Genomic DNA, 18,525 nt, shown 5'->3' with positions numbered 1-18,525 from the left:
AGCCGGAGGCGGCCAGGGTGGCGGGGAGCAGCCCGCCGCTCCTATTACTACAGGTAAGAGTGCTTGCTCTGCAAATACAAGGACCTGAATTTAAATCTCCACCCACCCACCCACATAAAAACCCCAGTGTTGAGGGTGGAGACAGGAGGATCCCAGGAGCAGCCTGTCCAGCCAGCCTAGCCAAAATATCAAGCTTCAGGTTCAGATTCAGTGAGAGATGCTGTTTCAGGGGAATGAGGTGGAAAGAGAGAGAATACATTGTTTATTTTGTTTTGTTTTGTTTTTGCCTCTGATGCATAAACACACACCGTGCATACATTTCTCTCTCTCTCTCTCTCTCTCTCTCTCTCTCTCTCTCTCTCACACACACACACACACACACACACACAAAACAACAACAACAACAAAGAAAAGAAAACCTAAGTAAGCAAGATAATAATAATCTTATACTTGTATGTTATACTGTAGGGTTCACGTAGAAACTAAATGTCACCTCCTTTGAGACACCTTGCTGAGTCCTCAGAGTTACCGTGGCCTTGGGCTGCACCTCAACTCACTTCCTAGATACTCAGACAAATGAATGGCGTTTCTGTACTAAGTATTTGATGGAACCTCTTGTATTACTCTTTTGCTATGATAAAGAAACACAAAGACAATAACTAAAAAAAAAATACAGGAGAAAGTTTAAAATTCTAGATGACGTTTTCTAAAATTTTCCTTCAAAATCTTTTATCCCTAGAACAGATGATAACAAATGGAAGTTAGTCATACCTATCTGGGCCAGCATTTTTGCAGTGATGTGAAATTAATGGATTCCGACCTTTCCATAGGAGCTTGAAAAGAAGTGGTATCCTAAGCTCAGAAACATGTGGAGCAAATAGTTGCTATGTGAATTATGGAGTATTAGGTAATTCTCTGGGCATATTCTTCCTCATCCTTAAAAGTTAATCTCTGAGCTATGCACTGTAATAATAGATCCGATTGAAAAAGTATTTCTGGCACTAATGCATAATGCATAAAATATGTGCATACAATCTGAAGGCTGAAAAATAGATCATTCTTTAGGGTCAAAGAATGATATGAAAGTTCCTGCCAATTCAGAGGAATGGAGCATGGGTATCTATGGGCTTAGCTGATTTTAAAGACTGATTACTGAACTGTTCCATGAAATATGAATACTTACTATAGCAATCCACATCCTATTTCAGGGGCTTCTTAAAGGAACAGACTCTCTAGGTAATGCCAAGCATTATGAAGTGAGTGGAAATTGAGGCTGAATGGTCCCTTTTCTATTGGTTACTAAACTAGACTTTAATCTCTAAGAAAGCTTGAAATGATAAACAAAACTTGGTATCCATGGTAACATGCATAAGAAGGTAATTACTTTTCTTTATATTTTTCAAATCTCAGAGTTTAATAGCATAGTATATGCATTGCCTCAGGCCCACAGTTCCTGCAGTTGGTCATTAAGCATCAGAAAATGCCCTCTTTACCGGTCATTATTACTAATAAAATGCAACTTAAAAGCCCTATGAACAAAGGAGCCCCAGAGTCAGCCGGAAGGCGGGAAGGCAGGGAAGGGGGAAGGTGGGAAGGCAAACCTTGACTAGATGGGGTCTTGGCATAGACAGCAAAGACCCTGGAGCATCCGGCCCAAAAGCCAGGCGTGTGTCCCCAGGAAGGCCTTTCAGCAATGATTAATTAGACTCAAGAGAAATCACTCTGTCCTTTAGGTGAGCAGACCAGAAGGACCTAAGCCCATGTCCTCAGAAGAGCACCCAGCTTCTGTAGGAATTTTACAGGAGCAAAGAATTCTATACCTGCTAATGCCAGAGCCATGGTTCTCGACCTGCCACAGCCCTTTGGGGTCACAGAGCAGGTATTTACATTAAGCTTCTACAGTTGTGAAGTAGCAAAAAAACTAATTTTATGATTGGGTTCACCGCAGCATGAGGAACTGTATTAAAAGGTCACAGCATTAGGAAGGCTGAGGATCACTGCCTTAGAGGCTCATTCTTTGTTATATTTATTTGGAAATTTGGGCTTGTATTATTATTTCTTTTCCTAAGAAAGACAACAAATTGGATGCTTGTGAAGACACAGAGGGGGATCTACTTACTAATCTATCTGAGGGTCTATCTCCATCTGCAGAGCATTGGCACTATTTAAGAACACCTGAGAAACTTCAGCCCAGTGGAAACCCAAACCTCTCCCCTGGCTTTACAGGTCTCTTTCCCAACTCTGGCACACCTGCGTGGCTCACAGCACACAGGTGCCAGCCTCGGGATTTCACCTGGCTGCTTCGGTAACACTGTCCCCAGATGACCTGTGAAAACCAACCATGGAATCTGTGCCGACAGCTAGGGCAGCTCTAGGAGGCTCTAAATTTAGACCGTCTTTTCCTTCCAAGAGAGAATTTGTTTGTAAACCAGTTTTTGGAACGGAAAGCAAACATTTTCCCATAGAAATACTAGAATGTGGGTGTGCAGCTTTAGCCCCAACGTCAAACTCTATGCGGGCAAAGCGTTTCGCTGGGTCTACCTCTCCACCGCTCAGCTGTGTACATTATGCACCAGATGCCCTTCGGTGGGGCCATCAGCAACTGAACCACAGTGTGCAATAGGAAAACAGCCAGCTTGTTCCTGATGGGAAGAACTGCCCAGCTGCTAAAGCTTGGTGGCCAAGAGACATTGCCTTGATAGTTCTGACAGTGCCACCCAGAAGCATAAAGGATCAGATTTTTCTGTGTAAGGGACATTCTTAAATCTGGTGTTTGTACTTTGGAAACTGCCAGCTCTTAATTTAGAAAGTATGACAACTCAGTCAGGCTGAACTCTGTGCAGTTTAGACCAGGAAGTTGAATAAGACAACATAAACAGTAAAGTTAGAAGGCAGATTTATGCAGAGATAGACCCTGGGACTAAGTGCTTCATAGCAAGGCCGTTAGTAAGAGCAGCCCTTCCAGCCTCGAAACATGGCAATGAAATGTTTCTGGAATGGAAAAAGTGACGGAATTCAACTTCAAGCGTGATGCCAGTTCCAGGAAGTCTGCAGGGGCCACATCGTAGCTACTCAACAACCTCCAATTCTCCTCCTTCCTCTTCTCTCCTCCCCTCCCCTCCTTCCTTCTCCCCTCTCCTCTCTTTTACTCTTGTCTCCTCTCTTCTCTCACTTTCTTCTTTCTTTCTTCCCTTCTGTCTTTTCTTTCTCTCCCCACCTTTCTCCCAGCTGAAGTAAGCTGTGGGTAGTGAGTGACAGCTCTCCTTCAGAGGCAACTCCTCTAGTTCGTTTTGTCCCCAGTGGCAATAGAGGAAGGATGTTTCCAGACAAAATGAGAATTGGTGTAGAATAAGACAGGAGGAGCCAAGGATGGAGCCATGAGCATGAGGAAAGGCAGAAGTTTAAGGGGTTGTTAGATCAGGAGTCCTGAAGGGAGGAATTAATCCAGCAGGCCAGAAGGAAGGCAGAGCTCGGCCAGGAAAGACGCATTAAAGGGTGCCTGGCCTTTTCCAGAAATGAAAAGCAGAAAATGAAAATGCACAGAAGGCCTAGTCTCCAGCTTTAGGAACGAGCCTGTACGTTCCAAGCAGGAACAGTGAGTGTGGGGCTGATCAGGACTCTCTCCAGCTGTCCAAACTGGAAACCTGTGTCCCATTGGTCTGCCATCCCAAGGCCGGAACAATCTCCACCACTCTCTGACCCCTGCGGAAGTCCCTTAATGTTTCATTCCCCCCGCCTTCCGGTTTGGGTGCCTGTAGAGATCTGGGTTTGCATTCTCCCAGTTCGAGTCCTTCCTTAAGGAATCTTACTGCCAGGCTAGAAGTTCTCAGTCTCCATTGACTAAAAATGAAGAGGAATTCAGATGCCCTGTCCTTTGTCATCACACCTTGGGGCAATGTGCTCCATTTGTCACTACCAAATAAAATGGCAGAAGGGGCAGATATTTTGAAGCTGCATGGAAGCATTTTCAAATGTCAATTAAGGAAAAGCATCATGTCCTAAGTTATTTACTCTGAAATCAAATTTAAGAAACAGAAAAGGACAGAACACAGTGATGCTATTGGAAGACAAAGAAAAGACAGCAGCTTAGTGACTGGGAAAGACTGGAAGAGTCACTGTCCTGGGCCTGGGAGTCTGTCCTCCATCTCACATTCCGTGCTCCATGGACAGGCTCAGCCCTTTTGAATAAATCCCTTTCAGAAAGAAAAGCTTCATGATGATGAGTTCATGTAACCCCTGCATGTAATGAGTAGAGAGAAACAGGAAAAGCACATTTAAAATACGACACATTCCAATGTGATGAGATTGCTGAACATGGGCCTTACTTGGAAACCTTACACCCTGAGATGCTTGCCACTGTGGCAATGTTCTTTCTTGTGCCACAGTGACTTACCAACTCCTGCTGTTTGAAAAGCATGGTTTGAATAATATACATCATAAAAATGTATCAGTCCGTGTAAAGTTCAGGCCAGAAAGCTCCTGTTCAGAAGAACGCTTCATGGGCCTTCCCTACCAGGGTCTATATGTCTTTCTTGGTTACTTAAGGACTTGGTTCATTTTACAAGATTCAAGCTAGGGATAACAATGCGCATACTGTCTTTCACTATCTTTATTAATGTATAGCACCAGAGAAACTTTCTATAAAAGCTCAGCAGCAGAAGACTGTTCTGAGGCACACCATGTCTGAATCCCAGCACTGTTTTGTGTGGACATCAAGTTTATTGACGTTTCCCTTGACTCTTTACTAGCACTGAGCATAGACTTCATTGAGGGAATGACGGCAACGCAGTGCAATATATCTTGGGCCACTCCCCACTGACTTCCATTCCACATCAGGACCATGGGCTAAGCAATGGTCCTCCAGTTACTTCCATTTCATGTGAGTCTCCATAGAGGACTCAATGAGGTTCCCTCCATCCATTTTTTATTCCCAGTCAGTGTCTGAAGGGGGCTAGCATTTCCTTCATCCACTTCTGTTCCACATGAGCCTCTACTGGGTAACATTCCCTTTGCTTCTGGGGATTACAGAACAGCAGAAGAAAGTAATAGGGTCTCTCCCAGTCAAGACAACTTGAGAAACTTTTATAAAGGTTAATAGTAAACATTCCAGCAGCTTTTGCTGATGCTATGGATTCTGTCAGTTATTCACCGTGACCGCATGACCCCTAAGCCTCTGTAGATAATGCAGAAATGAGCAAGTGTGCTGGTCGCCAATAAAACATTTGGTACAGAATCAGGCTGTGAGCTGGATTTGTCTCGCCAGCCTGCAGACTGCCAGCGTGCCTTTGGTCTAGTCTGACTTCCTCATTTTACAGACAAGAAAAAAGAAGCCGCCGGGCGATAGTGGCGCACGCCTTTAATCCCAGCACTCGGGAGGCAGAGGCAGGCGGATCTCTGTGAGTTCGAGACCAGCCTGGTTTACAGAGCTAGTTCCAGGACAGGCTCCAAAGCCACAGAGAAACCCTGTCTCGAAAAACCAAAAAAAAAAAGAAAAAAAAGAAAAAGAAAAAAGAAGCCTAGAGAGACTAGAATCTTCCAAAGTTGCTAGCTGGCCAGGGCAAAGCCAGATCCCCTCCAGCGTCAGGCCTGAAATCTAGCTTTCTCTCTACCAGGCCACAGTGGCTCCACCTCATACCATACATTCATTCATCCTGTCTCTGACATAAATGAGTCAAGAAATAAGATATGAAGAAAGTTGAGAGGAAATTATGCTTGTATTTTATTCAACTCCTTCACATGAACAAATAAAACCACTATTTGTTTACTCCTTCAACCACCATTATGCTTCAAAGGAGCAAAAAATTGAGATTATTATAATTCCAATCTCATGTAAACTCCATCTGAATAAAGCAAGCAGACCAGGATTGCTAATTCACCAAAGAACTGTTACCCTCCAAACTCAAGTTCTTAGCATGGGACTCTGGAGTTAATGGCTTCATGAAGCTCATGCAGAATGCCCTGTGTCCATTCCTCCTCAGGGCAGAACACATGGGTATAAGATTCTCAAAGGCATTTGTAATCCCAAAGCCTACAGGGTTCTTTTTTTTGTTTTGTTTTGTTTTTTGTTTTTCGAGACAGGGTTTCTCTGTGGTTTTGGAGCCTGTCCTGGAACTAGCTCTTGTAGACCAGGCTGGTCTCGAACTCACAAAGATCCGCCTGCCTCTGCCTCCCGAGTGCTGGGATTAAAGGCGTGTGCCACCACCGCCTGGCCTACAGGGTTCTTTATTGACTGTGAAACGTCCTATTTCCATCCAAGCTGCCTTAAGAGGAGAAAATGAAGAGGCTCCAAGGGATGAAGTCCCTTCCTCACATGGTCTTCTATGGCTGCTCTCCAGAGGGTAGTCAGTTGGCCAAAAGCTACCAAGAGGGGAATAAAAGCACTCATGGCTTGGCTGACACAGAAGCACAAACACAGCCTTTGGGATGATCGCAGCATCAGCATGCTGGGAGTGAGCAAAGGCATAAGTCAGACTCAGAAACCAGTGGGACAATGTGGGTTTGGCATCTGGAAACTCAGTGACCTATTGCTACCACGACAGAAAGAAAAATGCTTAGACTAAGTAAATGGGAAAAAGGCCTGGGGTTGTGGTGGCTGCTGTTTGAATACAAAGCTGAATGCAGAAGGAAGGAGTAGAAACTCCCACACACCGGAAGCAAAGAATGAACCCAAATAAGAATGGGCAGCTTGAACTGTGGCCACAATGGCCCAGAAAGCAGACACCTAGATTTTTAGTCCCCACACACAGATACTGTCCACTGCAGTGAGGAGTGAGAGATCTCAGGCTAAGGCCCAAACCCTGAGGGCCGATGAGAAGGGGTGCAGATCTCTACAGCAGCCCTGATAAGTCTTAGGAAAGTTACTGCACGACCCAGGTCCCTAGGAAGGAAAAAATAAACCACAGTTTCCTGATGCCTCTCCCAGGCTTCAGTGCCCATCCTAGGTGGCCTCTGCTTTCCCACTTTTCCTAATTACTCATAGTCAAGTAGGATCTCCACAGCAGGGTGCCCTTCTCCACCATGGTCTCCTTGGATACTGCACTTCAGGATCTGTTCCGTCTGGGAACCTGCAGCGTGCAGGTGAGTGTGAGAACCTGCAGTGTGCAGATGAGGGTTAAGGCAAGCTTCTTTGGCACAGGGTATTAGAAAGAGAGAATTGATTTCACAAGCCTCTGACTCTGGAAACACCAGAGAGATGAAGGTTTAGAACTCTGCGGAGATTTTGCAGTGCACACTAATCGCCAAGACCAATGATGCCCTTAGCTGAAGTGGTGTGGCTCTATCCTGGCAGACAGGACTCCTACCAGCTCCAGAGGGATCCAGCCACCAGGAGAAGCTGAAACACGCTCTGTTTTCTGCTTGCCCAACACATACACCATCTAAAGCTGAATCAGCAGGGTGTACCAGCTGTGGGCAAAGTGGGGACCTTCATTATCGTCAATGATATGTGTCATCTAACTCTCCCATAAGGCACAATTAATGTCTTTTAATGAAGTGACCCTGAGTTCTGTAAGTATGCAGTCCATCCTCACGGTGACAGTCTTAGTAACTTCCAGAGGTCCCTTGGAAGATGCTCAAAGGCTAGCATTGGTTTAGTAGGGAAAGCTGAGCGACCACTTCACTACCAGAAGCCTCAAGCTTCTGGTACCTGCGCAGACCTTTAGTGACTGCATCCCAAGGTCAAATTTGTCAGGAAGGCATTCTTTATATCTTTATAATAGTACAAAATTAAAGGTTAAAAAATATGTCCACTGAAGAAGCTATTTCAAGTGAAGGATTATGGGAATAAAATGGTTTGGGTCTTTACTCCTGTGATGAAATATGACCTGTCCAGTTTTCTCCTCATGATCCCCCAGAAAGCAGACCAGATACTGTTTGGGAATGGGCCACAGTTTTGGTGTGTGCATAGAGATGTGTTTTGAGGCCTTCCTAAAGCCTGGACCTTAGAGGGTAGAGGGAGTACAGTCTCTCTTTTCTGATTGCCATTAGGGAGGCAGACTCATGACAATAGCAAAGAGCTGAAGCCCAGTGATTCATTCATCAGTCGTGTGACTTTGGAATCTCACTGTTTCCATGCCCTGCTCTCCTCTCTCCTCTTCCGTGCAATGAAGAGACGAAAAGGCTCTCTGAGGTTTTTTTTTTTTTTTTTTTTTTTTGAGGATAGTTATCAAGCTGTGAAGCCCTTACCTTGGAATAAACTAAATTTTAGCCGAGGGAACCTCCCCCATCTACAGAGTCGGCACACATTATTAAACACCTAAGAGAAGAATCTCTGCTAAATTCCTGGGGTAAAACATCCTTTTAAGGCTCTGTGGCTGCCTGGGAAATATTCTCATACTTGGGCATTTGTAATCAAAAGAACATACTTTTAAGAAATAAGAACAAGAGGCTGGGGAAGTAGCTCTATGGGAAAGTGCTTGCCTGGCCAGTGCAAAGCCCAGAGATCAACCTCCAGCACTGCAAAAGCAGCAATAGCAAGACAAGCAGGCCTTGGGTGGGCCAGGGGGACAGAGTGTAAAGCCCTCCAGTCTACCCCAGATTCAGGCTGTTCTGACGCATGGAGGAATGATTAGTGCCTGGCTCAGAGTCCCCGGAAAATTGAATAAAATGACTCATGTAAAAGTGACCGCCCAGCACTTGGCTTAAGGTAAGAATTCAAAATGTGTTGGTCACGCATGTTCGGGAAGCTCTCGCACACAGTGTCCTGTCTCCCACTCAGTCTGACTCACCGCTGAGCCCATTTTCACAGGTGAATAATCAGGAGTGATGGAGCTGAGCTGTCAGATGCCCTGGAAGCCAAGCCAGGCCCTGGCTACAGAGACCAGGGCCCCATGTTCTCCACAGCAAACCACTCTGCTGCTCACGTCCTGACATTGGGAGAGATGGGGCCCTCAGGACCTGCTCATAAGACTTCACCATATATAGTGTGGCAGGACTTTTCCCTCAGCAAGTATCCTGGAATCCTTGGGATTGTTTTTTTGTTTTGTTTTGTTTTGTGTTTGGTAAGTGTTCCTGATGAGAAAGAGCTGTCTCAGGATCCCACAGTGTGTCATCCTCCAGACTCACCCCTGCAGGCAGTTCCCAGTCCCCATGGCCAGAGGGGACTCTGTCTCAGCACACGGTGTGGGATGTGCATGTCTCAGTGCATATGAGGAGGTCAAGGGCAACCTTGGCTGTCCTGTCAATCCTTTCCTTCTACTTGTCCAAGACAGGGTGTCTTTTGTTGTTGTGAATACCAGGCAGCCAACAAGCTTCTGGAAATTCTATATCTACCTTCCTGCTCCCAGTAGTTCTGGAATTACCGACACCCTAGCTGCCATGTCTGCTTTTATAAGGGTTCTGGGGATTTGAACTCAGGTCCTGAGCCCCCTCCCCAGGTCCACCTGTAAAATGTTTTCAAGTGCACTAATTAAGGAGCCAGCCACTCTTCTACAGAACCCCACAGAGCACTCACTTTACAGTACTGTTTATTCAGGTTTTAACTAGAATTTTTCCCTTCCTTTTCTTACTTGATTCTAATCTGTGGAACTCATTACCTCCTGTTCACTACTGCTGTGACCTGTGACTCAGTGCTTCTCACTTAACATTATGAAATACACTGATGAGCAGTGTGACCCAGCAACCTGGCTTTCCACTGTTTTTAAACAAACAAAATAAAAACATGAAGATATAGTTGGGAGGTCTCTACAATGTCTACAATAGTTAATCTACCTTTTGTCCTTGGAATTTCTGAGGAGTTCGAGGTTCTGATTGCATACACAGCCGGGCCAGTTTCAGAGCAGCTGGGCAATGTTGCATGCCCTGAATGGTTGACCCAGAATTTTCTTATCCATATGATTTTTACCAAAACCCTGTGAAGTAGGATGGTGTTTTTTAGATAAGGAAACGTAGCCTTTGGGTGACTGAGTGACTTGCCTGAGCTCTCGGAGCTATGAGCGTCCTTGCCGACAGGAAATGCAGGTAACCAAAGGTTCAGAAGCCCCAGGAGAGCTTCTGCAAGAGTCTGGGGAAATCACCAGACATTGTGAGCACCCAGTGAAGCGTGGCCAAATGAGGAAGGTGAGTGGAGACATCTTCCCACTGACACAATCACAGCTTCCTTACCGGGTTCTGGACAAGTTTGGACTGGAATGAAAGGTTGAGTTTTCATTGCTAAGAGCAGTAAAATTGTAGGTGTGGTTCATACCTGTAGTTCTAAGACTTCAGAGGCAGAGTGGTGTGCGGCAATGGTCTCCATTCTGTCAATTATGTTTTAAATAAACGCTGATTGGCCAGTAGCCAGGCAAAAAGTATAGGCGGGACAACCAGACAGGAAGTAGAGGCAGGTCAGGGAGAACTGGAGAATTCTGGGAAGAGGGAAGCTCCCTCTACAGTCCTGCCCAGACACACAAAAAAGATATGACCTGCTCCACTAAAAAAGGTATTGAGCCATGTAGCTAACATAGATAAAAATAATGGGCTAATATAAGTTATAAGAGTTAATAAAAAGCCTGAGCTAATGGGTCAACCAGTTTATCATTAATATAGACTTCTGTGTGATTTCTTTGGAGCTAAATGGCTGAGGAACCTGGTGGGAGAACAAAACCCCAGACAACAAATGGCACCCACAGGGACAGCTGCACCCTAAGGGGAACCCTTATGATGAGTTCCTGCCAGGAGAAAAGGAAGAAATGAGGTGGGTAGGAATCGGGGACATTGGAGATGTCCACAGTCAGGCTTTCTTTGAATACCTTCTTCCCTGACCACCTACGGCCCCTGGGCATGCTGCACCCCTTGCCCTGGGATTCTGCCTCACACTCAGGTTCTCTATGCTCATTGGACAACATCCATTTGACTCTCTTGCCAAGTGAGCTTTCTGAACTCAGAGGCACACACCTTTTACTGCCTGCAAAGGTGTTTTACTAACTTGAGTTCATGTCTCTGGGGACCCTTTGCAACACAAGCTCACTGTGAGCCAAACAGCAGATGCAACAGCTGAAGGAACAGCCTGGAGAAAGCATTACAGGCCTGGGTGGAAGTTAAGAAGCGGTGAGCAGGCCCTGCCTCCAGCTGTAGGCTGGAGCATCCCCCAGGTGAGTCTAGCACACTGTTCTAAAAGCTCTTTCAGGCCCGGGGACCTGCTCATTCATGAGTGCATTTCCCTGAAGATGCTGCGGGGCCTGAGAAGCAGCTGGAAGAAGTGAGTGTTCAGAGGAGCGTGGGAAGGCGGAGGTCATCTCCATGGCAAGAATTAACACTTCACCTCTGCACTTTTGAGTGAGACCATGCTCTCCTTCACTTTCCACACTTCTACCCCCTCCCTCACCCCATTTCTGCAGCTTTCCCTCCCAGAGATCCCTGGATAGCAGACAGTGCCATGTTTCCTTTCTAAACTGCTCTGATGGCTCCCATGTCTCTCAAGGCCCTGCAGATTGCCTTCTTCCAGGCGTTATCTCCTTTCACTTTTCCATCCCCACGGCCCCTCAGCTGCCTGCCCCTCCACTAGCCAGCCTGTGGGCTGCCCTCCAGCCTCGACATTCACTTAACCGTCTGCTGAGAATGCTTCTCTTCAGGAAATCCATGGGTTCCCACCTCTTTCAGATCTGGAATCAGATTCCCCTTCTTAACACAACTCACTTACTGCATTGAATGTCTTCTTTCCTTTGGGGCCAGGGACATCCCTGTCTTGCCCACTGACAAATCCCCAGTGTACCCGCGTATCCAGCACATGGTTCAGACCCAGTTCACACTGTCTGAGAAGATGGGCCATTCGGGGGAGGGGTTATATCAATAGGCTGGTACCAAGCAACAGCCTCAGTTCCTGAGTGTGGCTGCTCTGAGGTGTCCAATGTCCCTTTCATGTTAAGCATGCAGGTTTCTGGAAGAGGGGGAGAGACATGCAGGGGAGTCTGGCTCTTGTTACACCAGCTGAGAGGTTTCTTCTTTAGCGGAAACCACACCTGAGATCTGCTAAGACAGAGACTCCAGGGTCAGCAGTCACCGGACACCTTGGAGTGGAGCCGTGAAGATCCTTCTGATCCCTCTGCTACTCAGGACAGGAGACTTCCCACCTCGGCAACCCTCATCAAATCTTCTCTAGCAACCCAACAAATCAGTTCAGGCCGAGACTTCATGGCAAGTCATGGGAAGGTCGGGCCAGCACCAACAGCATAATCTAGTGCAAAGGGAAAATGTGAGAGCCTCTTGTTCACAAGTTATTAGTTCAAAATGGCAAGAATAGACCCTGAAAGCCAGTGACAGGCCTGATTGACAGCAAAGACCACACACTCCTAACGGTGGCTATGGCCAGAACTGACTGTGACAGTGGCCTTCCATAGATGTACCTGCCAGGAAGTCACCTAGAATAGATGCAGATCACTCCTGTTCAAGATGGATGTCAGGTTTCTTCTATGGAAGAAGCAGAGAACACAAAGGCTACGGGTGTAACGGTGCATGAACTCAGGCGGTGACCGGAGAAACAGGAGTTCCAGTCTAGCCTAGGCTATAGAACACCACGTCCCAACCAAAAGCTGAAAGAAACCTTAAGGCACCAGAACTAGATCATCACTTCTATTAAGGATGCCAACTGGACGGGGACTGAAAAAACATGGGATAAAACCGGACTCTCTGAATATGGTGGACAATGAGGGCTGCTGAGAAGCCAAGAACAATGATCCTACTGCATGTACTGGCTTTGTGGGAGCCTAGACTGTTTGGATGCTCACCTTCCTAGACCTGGATGGAGGGGGGAGGACCTTGAACTGCCCACAGGGCAGGGAACCCTGACTGCTCTTCCGACTGGAGAGGGAGGGGGAGGAACGGGAAGCGTGGGGAGTAGGGGGGGAGGGGAGTGAGGCGGGGAGGAGGCGGAAATTTTTAATAAAAATAAAATTAAAAAAAAAAGGATGTCATGTTGCAGGATAGAGGTGGTGGTCAAAAGCCGGTGACATCAAAGGACCAAAGGTGGCATTAGTAGTCAGTCTGGGTTAGAGTCTGTGGCAATGAGCAGCCAGACTTTGATGTCGTCTCCATTTGGAAAAGTGGTCAGTGACCAGCAGGATGCAAGAAAGAAGAGGAAGCTTCCAGAAACTGCAGAGGACAGGCTGAGGTTGAAGCCTGTGGTTGTGGCTGTTATGCTAAGAGGCCCAGGGCCTTTCCCCATGAGTCAGCGAAAGGGGCATGTGGTTACTTTATTGTCAATGCTTGGTGGGTATCCATGGATACATGTGCTGATGTAGATGATGTAGTTAGATGGTCGTTTACAGTTTTGAGAGTGCTTTCCTGTGTATAATGATTTGGGTCCATCCTGTCAGTAACCCTGGAAGGTCAACAAATATCACTGCCTCTCCAGGCAGGCATTGACTGCCCACTGGTGACCAGTTGGAATACAAGCTCACTATGACAGAACTCCATTTTCAGTCTTTGAATACAAAGGAATTTAGACTCAAATTCTGGAGGAAATTTATCATCTCTGTAATGCTCCTGTCACCCTTGGCTATCATCAGTCCAGAGATTGTGGCCCAGTGCAAGCCAAAGCTTCATCACAATGTCAACAATGGAGGCGCTGCTTCCACTACCCCTCCATCCCATCAGCTCTACCAAAGGGCAGCGTGAGTAACGGGGGTTGCAGAGAGTAAGCCCCTCCTTGGAAAGGGACGTCTAGGGGAACAGAAAGTGACTCTCAATACAAACGTCACATTACCACCTTAGGGTCATCAGAGAAAATCAAGTTAAAGGCAAAGAACAGATGAACAAGGGGCCCCTGTCCTCGGTGAATATGTGTCTTGAAATGGCCCATTAGCTTCTTATCAGTATTCCTTTGGAGCTATTGGTTTGATGCCTAAAGATGTATGCAATCTGCCAAATTGCATTACTGTGCACACCTAACTCCTCTGCACAAACAGGTACCTGCAGATGCAGCCAGTGGGCTAATGTTAATCTAAAAACTAACCAGGGCAATTAGTCCTTATAATGAAACAATCTCTTGAGGAGTGCATTTCTTACGAAAAGAAAAAGGAATGTATCTTAAGCTCGTCTCCATTTGACACCAACACATGTCAACAACAGCTGAACTTATGTTTTTCCTCTTCAAATTCTGCAAAAATTCATTCCCAGGTTTACTTTCTGTGCCAAGTTTTAGAGCTGAGCAAATTTTTATGGTCTAGTTATAAACCCTAGAAAAACAAGGTTTATAGGAAATGTTGACACAGTCGTAACTAAAGTGGTGCTAGCTGACACCTCTCTATTTTCAATTTGGGGATTTCTCCTAGGAAAATATAAATGCTAATTCAGCAAAGGAAGCCAACTATAATACAAAATGCTATAGTCTTCCTGTTCACCCTGTGAAGGTATGCTTCAGAAGACACAAGGGCAACGTGGAGGTGAGCTTGAATGAGAACACTCAGATGTGTGGCACCTGCAATGGCTCAGCCACTGGTTACCTATAAATGCTGCCCAGGAATGCATGTTGTTACCATGAGTCATGCTGTTCAAGGCAGCTCATCCAGACGCTGGAAGATTCCAGGTTTCTGCACCAAGGTGTCTACCAGGCACTCACTGTGCACTGCTGAGTCCCCAGGTACAATGAAAAGCAGATTTCTCACAAACAGATAGGGAAAACCATGAAGATGGTGGGAACAGGGAGATGGAGTGGCAGCAAGAAGGGATGGCTGAACTGGGTGACTCATGCAGCTTGGGCCATGACCGGTAACATCAATCTGACCCTGGAAAGTCTGTTGAAAGATCTGGAGAAAGGCCAGCCTCGGTCCTCATTCTCTGGCCTTCTGAACAGCCTCGTGAGAAACACATGTATTCCATGTTCAAACTCTGACTTTCTTATTCTGAAACAGGGGGAGGCAGTGGAAGGGGAGAGTTTGATCTGGGTTCGGTGCAAAGGAGTGGCACTGGATCACAATGAGGAGCAAAGCAAGGCAAGCTGAAGTAAATGTTTGAAAACCCTCAACTCCACAGACTAAACAGCTTTGCCTCCCAGGGAGCCAGAAGGCTGCTGTCTCTCCAGGCCAGTGACGGCTGTGGCTCAGGCAGGCCGTGCTGCCTCACATGCAGGCCATGCTGCCTCCCCGGGTCCTGTGGTTCTATAGTCACGTCACGTGGAAGCCTGCTGTAGTGAGGAGACATGGACATACATGCTCCTCTTAAGAAGAGGGTTGTTTTGTACTGAGTAAAGTTCTACTTTGGAAAAGCATCTCTAGAAAATGAAGACACTTTCAGTTGATGGAAAAATGGCTAGCACAAAGGGATAAGTATAAAGATAAAGATAGACTTCTTATCAGGTATGGTGTTGCTTCCAGGGCTCCTGAAATGCGAACACGTTGCTGACAACTTTGCTTTTGAGTGACGTTTGAGAACCTACTTAAAAGGCCACTGAGTTACACCCCAATGTCTACCAAGTAAATCCGACCTTCCCCAGTCACAAGAGACTAAGTTCATACCTTCATGAGCAAGATGTATCTTGGGTAATTGGGTTTTATGCCCCACGTTTCTAAACCATTCCCCAGAGTACTTTCAAAAGCTTTCACAAGACAGCCTCACAATTTTTGCAAAAACCAACCAGCAAACAAACAACAATAACAGAAAGTGAGGCATGCTTTAAAGCTGGCCTTCTGCAGCCCCTGCCTGCTCGGGAGGCTGAAAGGAAGACAGTGGGTTTCTGGATGTACCTGTCAAGACTAAATGATTGTTCATTTCCTGTGAGCTGGGATTAGTGTAATGACATACAGCTGGGGAGCAGGGTGGAGCTCCTGCTCTTTCCTCTTCCAGGAGCTGTGCTCCTCACCAGCTGGGAGAGATTACCATATGAATGTCCTGGAGAACTGAGGAGGAGGAGCCAAAGGAGCATTAGAGGTGTCAGCAACTTCTTCCCTCGGTGTTCCTACCTGAACTAACCCTGATGGTATTTTAATAATGCACATGTACAAACATTCATTTACTTTAAAATGAGGGGTTGTGGTGGATACAAGGAGGGGTTTCCAAGGCCTCGAACACTCTTTCTGTGGAAGTGAACTGATCAGATGTACACCGCTATGATTATGTATGCTAATGACCAGTTGAGTTTGAAAGAAATAGTTAAGAATAATAAGGTATTTTCACCCAAGAGAAATGAGTTTGTATCAGAGTGTCTATGCCTTGCTAATGCAGCCATTACCTGGAACAACCACAACAAAAAGCACAAATTCAATACCAATTTTAAAATTAGAATTCAGCAAAGCGAGATTCAGGGCACTTATTTAAATGTATTGCCTTTTAGTATAATAAATTTTGTTCAGTGTTTCATTAGCCCTTACAGTATGCCTCATGGCTATGTCAGATATGAAATGCTTAGAGCTGTAGCCAACTTCTCACACCTGGTGGCTCCCATTCTAAGCCAGCACCTGAGCAGACAGAGAGGAGGTGAGGATGGGGAGAGGGGATGCACAGGTGACCAGGTCTTCTGCTTCTCCTGGCCGGGAAAGGAGAAGTCACAGCAGTGGGAGGTTTCTGCCAACGGAGTCTCACGGAGCTTAGCTTCTTGACCTTGACCTGTGCAAGGGGTCAAGATACCTGAGATCTGAGGGAGAAGAGAGGTACAGCTTCCTGCTTTGATCTGTTTCTGAGTGCTTTAACCTCACTAGGCATAGAAATACCTGTACAGTTTAATACCTACAAACCAGGTCCCACCAAACCTGAAATAAAGTTTGAACAATTGAAGAAAAAAAAGAAACTAAACCGTAAGCTGCATGAAAGCAGAGGCGAATGAGCGAGAAGTAAAACGACAAGATTTCTTCTGGGTCTTCCAGGCACGGGCTCCAGAGAAAGCGCTGCAAGCCCTGAAGGTCTTGTGACTCAGGTGCAGTCCCTGCCACTTGCTGCAGCTGTCCCAGGCACTGGCACATCCAGGAGGAGGCTGTCTTCTCTGTGAGTGCTAGGGGGAGGTGGCCTGAGAATTGCCACCACATTTTACAGGAACACAGTAAAGTGCTTGCCCACACAAGGACGAGAGCCTGACTTTACATCTCAGCACCAGTCTGAAAAGCTGGGCGTGGCAGCACCTGTCTGTAACCACAGCCCTGAAGAGGCAGAGGCATGTCGATCCCTGAAGCTCCCGGCCAGCAGGTTCAGTGAGAGATCCTGCCTCAATAAATAAGATTCATAGAACCTGAAGAACACACCCACTGTTGACCTCTGACATCCACACACATGTATACACACGTGCTTGCACACACGTGCACATATACACATGAACATGTGGGAGGAAAAAAGAACTCTCTATCCTCCCAAATCCCCTAGATGTGATCAGTGGGCTCACTCCTTTTTCATGTTCTTTCCCCAAAGCAGTTACTGATAGATGATAGCTACCCTGAAGCATATTGGGGCCAGGATGCAGAGGATTTGGCTCCTCACATAGCAGAGAGGGAGCCCAGCAGTTGGCTGTCTCTCAAAAAAGTAGGAGGTCTGGGTTTCATTATTCAAGAGTTGACTTGAATCCCAGCATGCTTGGTGCCCCTTTTGGCATTTCTTGTACAGGAGCTCTTTTCTGAAGTTACCACGTCATGTCCTCCATGCCCAGATACTGCCTCCTGAGACTCCACAAAGAACCTGAGGAGAGGGGTGGGGTGCTTCCTTCACAGGCCTGGTCAGGCGAGCCTCGCTGTGGTGCCTGCCTGAGGCCTCGTTCACATCTCAGGCAGCAGATGATACCTAGCTTAAGGAGGAAGGAGGAAACGAGAATCTCCCAATATGTCCGGTTTTATATTTTTGCTACCTAAACAAATTTTCAGTGGCCTCAATGTAATGATGCCCCAAATGCTCTGACGGAAAGAAATAGTGGTCACAGCATTTGGGGCTGGTGACCATCACACTTCACTGGGAGAAGACCTGCCTGTTTGTGTGTGTGCCATGGAGCCAGGTGCAGAGGCCATAGGACTAACTGCTGGAGTGAACGCTCTCCTTCTACGGTGTGCATCCCTGGGAATCAAGCCCAGGTTGTCAGCCTTAGCAGCAAGAGCCTTCACCTGCTGGGCCATCTTGCCGGCCCTGGTATTAAGCTTTTACCAAAGCAACGACCTACTTTACTGATAATTTCAAAAGTCATGGACTTCGGAGAATTATTCAAGATGCGGGATGCATCTTGACATTTCTAGAAGACAAAGGTTTAGTCATTTTGTACCGTTATTTAAAATGTTGGACTTCAGTCTATGCCAAGTTACGATTGTAATTGAAGTCTATGCCACTTACCTAAGCGGTTCTCAAGACTTTCCCCCTGATTTCTGCCAGCATTCCAAAGCATGCCAGCCAGCCAGCCATATTCACTAAGACAGCCTCCGTGTGCTTGCAGCAACGCATCATGCTCACCAGGTGATGTGGCGCCTGTCGCCTCTCCACGATACACCTGGGGGAATTAGTGTGGTCTTTTGCTTCCGCTTAGAATCACAAAATGAAGACACTTATCGGGGTGCCTTCGGGACAACTCTGAGTTCACAGTCGTGGATGTAGTGAGGCGCCCTTCGGGACAACTCTGAGTTCACAGTCGTGGATGTAGTGAGGCGCCCT

The sequence above is a fragment of the Microtus ochrogaster genome, chromosome 16 (genome assembly GCF_000317375.1).
Source record: "Microtus ochrogaster isolate Prairie Vole_2 chromosome 16, MicOch1.0, whole genome shotgun sequence".
Lineage (NCBI taxonomy): Eukaryota > Metazoa > Chordata > Mammalia > Rodentia > Cricetidae > Microtus > Microtus ochrogaster.
The sequence above is the reverse complement of the archived record's forward strand: the minus strand, read 5'-3'. Positions refer to the sequence as shown.